The following is a 5,867-nucleotide window of genomic DNA, read 5'->3' on the forward strand; positions in this document are numbered from 1 at the left end:
GGAGTATACTTTCGTAATAAACTTATTAGGATATACAAATGTTGATACCGTTTTTTTTTTAGTTTTGATCAAACTTAAACATATTCGACTACTCGAGAAGCAAGATATGTATTTATTTTGAGACGGAGGGATTACTTATAATTTTGGAACCAAAATTTTATATGGATTGATTATGTATTTATTATCTAGTATAGTTAGGATTTTGGGTTTAGGGATTTAGGCTAGTTAGGTTAGTGAACTTATTTAAAGATACAAATATCACTAATATATTCTACAAAACTAATCAAACTTAAGACTAGCACGAATTCCATAGCGACATTTGTCATTTTCGCTTCCCGAATATCTGTCCCTAAAATCATACAAAACACAACTACTCCATCCGTCCCTAAATATCTGTCGTTTTCGCTTCCCGAGAAACAACTTTGCCTAAGAAAAATGTTAATATTTATGGTACATAATTAATATCATTAGATAGATATTTGAATCTAGTTTTTTAATAAATTTATTTGGAGATACAAATGTTGCACGTATTTTGTACAAATCGAGTCAAACTTTCCGCACGGAAACCAATGGCGACACTTAATTGGGGACAAAGGGAGTAGATAATAAAATCTTCCCTATGAAGACCTTCGAAAGACTAATCTGACAGATCTGAGATTTTTTTCTTTTTATTTTCTAGATAGATATTACATGCCGCATAAATGATGCTGCTTACATTGTTCTCTTTTTAAAAAAAAGTAACAAAATTTTGCCTTCAGTACCTCTGAAGATGACTAACCACATTTGCCCCTTGTTGCCACCCATCCAGCTCCGACTGTAATGTGTGGCCTTCACCTATTACCATTCAAATATGATTGCGAACTGTTGAAATATAAGCCAACTGTCGGTCTTTATTTATCAGTTTAAACTTTTAGAAACTCATGGCTTATTAGTTAGAACCATAGGTCTCGAGTTCGAATTCTACCAGGCGTGATTAGAATACTGGCATCTGATTTCTATTTTCAGTTTAGACTTTTATGTTGAATTTGGTGGAGCATATAGAAGTCAATACTTAGCGACTGTGCGTGTCTGCCTTTTTTTTTTGAAAAAAAAAAAGTTAAAACTTCATCCTATATATGTATCGATCGACGCTAATCGTAGCGTTCTGGTCAAGATGTCACGAACTTGCGCCTGAAACTCTCCAGGGTTCATCGACCAGATGTTTTGCTTGTTCCAGAAGCTGCACTGGGTTAAATCAAAAGCAAAAAGACGCTGCACTGCGTCCCTTACATGCATAAGCATAACAAGAGGCCCAGGTGGAATTCATTCTCTCACATAAAGACGATTGCAATTGCAATTGCAATCTCCCAATTTTTTATGCAGTGCAACCAGCTCATAGAAACTTGAATGCATGGCATCTTGCTCACCTCTCTTGCTTAAATCGAATCACCTTTCTCCACATAATTATAAAAAGTATTGACGCACTTACAAAATAAAATAAAACCCAAATCATTACAATTTATGTGTGATGGTCACACACCCTCAAAACCTCAACTAACATAACTCGTATCATTGCACTACCTCAGATCAACAACATAAATGATTGCACCATCACCAATATTTCACCAATTAATGCAACTTTTAGATGCCACTACCACAACCATCATCAGAATTATTTAAGGATGCTCCATGAACAACCTGCGTGAGCATCTTGTATGATTCTATCACCAGTAGAGAAACGATCTTTGATCCATTTTGAAATTTGGCTATAGTCCCAGTATTTTTCGCGCCCGGGACTAGAGAAATCTTTAGTCCTGGTTGGTAGCTCCAACTAGGACTAAAGGTCCCTGCCCAATGGCTGCTGCACCACTCTTTTGCTGGAGGGGACCTTTAGTCCCGGTTGAAGCTACCAACCGAGACTAAAGATTCACTTTTACTCCCGGTTGGTCCCTCCAACCAGGAGTAAAAGTCTACTCGCGGCTGGAGGCTCCGTCCGGGACTAGAAAGGGACCTTTAGTCCCGGTTTCTGTCTACAACCGGGACTAAAGGTCCCCTCCTATATACCCCTTGTTCCTCCCCGAGCCCGAGCCACTTCGAGCTCAGTGTTCTTGCTTCATCGCCGGCCTCTCTTCTTCCTCATCACCGGTGATCACAAGATTTCTTCCATTCCTCCATTGATTCTTCGGTTCTAAAGTTACCAACTTTATACTCTCATGTTTCATCAGTAGCTTATTTCATTTTGTGGACTAGATATATGTGGTTTTTTTATGGTAGATTTTTTTTATTTGTAAGCCATTTAAGCTCAAAATCACTTTAAAGTTTGCATATTTGGATGAAGAAAGGTTAAAGTAGTTATTCAAAACTAGTATTGAGCTTTTATTTCTAGCATGCATAGCACACTTCATGCTTTAGAGATATAGAGAATTTTAGAGTTTTTTTTAATTTTATTTGTTTATAAAATGAGAAATTTATATTATATTAAAAATGAGTATAGAGAGTAGATGGCAACTGCTTCTGGGTCCTCGGCCTCTCAACGGGTTACAAAGCGACTGAGGCCGGACCTCCCTCTCATTGTATGCGGCAAGTGTGAGGAGGGTGAGGAAGGAGTGTCCCAACAAGGGCCGTATCTTCTACAAGTGTCCGGGTCGCAATATGAGTTATTTTGTCGCATTTGATGATTATGGTTAATTTATACTTATTTTCATGATGATTGTGATTAAAGTTCTAATTTTTTGTTTTAATTTCAGTGGGATGGCACTGGATGTTCAGGCTGGTACTGGGAGGAAGAGTATGTTGAACACGTGCAAAACTCTCTTGCACAGGCGGCTACGGCGGCTGATGAGGCAATGATCCTGCGGAAGAAGCCCATAGATGTTGAACAAACGCATGATATGTTTGTTTTAGTTGGGATTGGTCGCGAAATCCTTATGCTGCTGAAGTGCATTTTAGCTTTAGTTTTTTTAGTGGTAGTTGAGATTGTCTACATTGTAGCGAGACTTTCATAAATTAATACCTTGTGTGGTGGCATGCATGTCGTATAATTAACTAATTATGTTCTAGGTTTTAATATGGTATGTATATCATGTAATGCAGATGAGCCGGCATTGGATGTACAATGCTGATCGCCGCTCCCAATAGTTCATTGAGGGCGTGCATTCTTTCTTACGTGTGGCCGAGGCAAACAAACGTGATGGTTTCATGTGCTGCCCATGTGCCATATGTAAGAATTTGAAGGAATATGCTAGCTCAAGGAGTCTTCATTCACACTTGTTGAAGTCAGATTTCATGCCAAACTATATTTATTGGATGAAGCACGGAGAAACCAGGGTTATAATGGAAGAAGGTGAAGAAGAACAATGGGACGATGATGACATTATTGCTGAATATAGGGCCTTCAATGATACTGCAATGGGGGAAGCTGAAGAAGAGGTAGGGGCAGAAGATGAGCCCGCTGATGATCTTGGTCAGGCCATTCGTGATGCACAAAAAGAATGCGAAAGTAAAAAGGAGAAGATCAAGTTCGAGTGCAAGCTAGAGGATCACAAGAAATTGCTATACCCAACTTATGATGTGGGGCAGAAAAAGTTGGGTACCACACTAGAATTGCTACAATGGAAGGCAAAGAATGGTGTATCTGACAAGGGATTTGGGGAGTTACTGAAAATCCAAAAGAAGATGCTTCTGAAGGATAATGAATTGCCTGCCACTACGTACGAAGCAAAACAGGTAGTCTGTCCTTTAGGATTAGAAATCCAGAAGATACATGCATGTCCTAATAACTGCATCATCTACCATGGTGAGGAGTACGAGAAGTTAGATGCATGCCCGGTATGTCATGCATCGCGGTATAAGATCAGGCGAGATGACCCTGGTGATGTTGAGGGCGAACGTCCCACGAAGAAAATCTCTGCCAAGATTATATGGTATGCTCCTATAATACCACGCTTGAAACGTCTGTTCAGAAACAAAGACCATGCAAAGTTGTTGCGATGGCACAAAGAAGACCATAAGGTAGACAATATGTTGAGACACCCTGTTGATGGGTCCCAATGGAGAGCAATCGATAAAGAATTCCCGGAGTTTGCAAATGACGCAAGAAACTTAAGGTTTCCTTTAAGTACGGATGGTATGAATCCTTTCGGGGGGTAGAGCAGTAGTCATAGCACTTGGCCTGTTACTCTATGTTTCTACAACCTTCCTCCCTGGTTAGGCATGAAGCGTAAGTTTATTATGATGCCAGTGCTCATCCAAGGCCCAAGGCAACCTAGCAACGACATCGATGTGTACCTAAGGCCACTAATTGAAGAACTTCTACTTTTGTGGAACAGACCAGATGTACATGTGTGGGATGAGCACAAACAGGAGCACTTTGACCTGTGAGCATTGTTGTTTGTAACAATCAATGATTGGCCTGCTCTAAGTAATCTTTTAGGACAATCAAACAAGGGATATAATGCATGCACGCACTATTTCGATGACATTAAAGGTATATTCTTGAAAAAATGTCGAAAGGTCATGTACCTTGGCCATCGTCAATTTCTTCTTGCGAATCACCCCCTAAGAAAGAAAGGCAAGCATTTTAAAGGTAAGGCAGACCACCAGACCAAGCCGGGCAACCGAACTGGTGAGGATGTACTCAATATGGTCAAGGATGTGAAAGTAGTATTTGGAAAGGCACATGGCAGCGAACCTGTTTCGAACGACGCCGACGGTCACGCACCCATGTGGAAGAAGAAGTCCATATTTTGGGAGCTACCCTATTGGCAAGTCCTAGAGGTCCATAGTGCGATCGACGTGATGCACCTGATGAAGAATCTTTATGTGAACCTGCTAGGCTTCATGGGTGTGTATGGGAAGCCTAAGGACACACTTGAAGCACGACAGGACCTGTAGTGTTTGAAAGAACGAGACAACCTGTATCCAGAGAAGACAGATGATGGACGTCATTACTTAAGTCCTGCCAGCTACACTCTTAGCAAAGAAGAGAAAGAAAGCATGTTTGAATGCCTAGCAAGCATCAAGGTACCATCTGGATTCTCCTCGAATATAAAGGGTATAATAAATATGCCAGAGAAGAAATTCCTAAATTTAAAGTTCCATGACTGCCACGTGCTCATGACACAATTGCTTCCCGTTGCATTAAGAGGAATTCTACCTCCAAATGTACGTCTAGCCACCGTGAAGCTATGTGCATTCCTCAATGCAATTTCTCAGAAGGCAATCGATCCAATGGATCTAGCTAAACTACAGAATGATGTGGTTTAATGTCTTGTCAGCTTTGAGTTGGTGTTCCCTCCTTCCTTCTTTAATATCATGACACACCTCCTAGTTCACCTAGTCAAGGAGATTAACATTCTCGGTCATGTGTTCCAACAAAACATGTTCCCTTTGAGAGATTCATGGAAGTCCTAAAGAAATATGTTCACAACCGTGCTCGACCAGAAGGAAGCATCGCCAAGGGCTATGGAACAGAGGAGGTCATTGAGTTTTGTGTTGACTTTATTCCCGACCTTGACCCAATTGGTGTTCCTGAATCGCGACATGAGGGGAGACTAAGTGGAAAGGGGACACTAGGGAAGAAACTATATATTGGTATGCAGGATAATTATTTTAATAAAGCACACTACACAGTTCTGCAAAACTCCTCTTTGGTGGATCCGTATATCGAGACACATAAAGAGTTGCTCCGATCTGAGTTTCTAGGGAAGTCTGAAGCTTGGATTATGCGTCAGCACATGAAAACTTTCAGCGACTGGTTGTGAAAAGAATGTCAGGGTGATGAGAGTATTGATGAGCAACTTTATTTGTTGGCCTGGCAGCCATCGTGGCATATCCTCATATACAAAGGGTACGAGATAAATAGGAATACATTTTACACACTAGCCCAA

This window comes from Miscanthus floridulus, chromosome 3 (assembly GCF_019320115.1).
Source record: "Miscanthus floridulus cultivar M001 chromosome 3, ASM1932011v1, whole genome shotgun sequence".
In the NCBI taxonomy this organism is placed as follows: Eukaryota; Viridiplantae; Streptophyta; class Magnoliopsida; order Poales; family Poaceae; genus Miscanthus; species Miscanthus floridulus.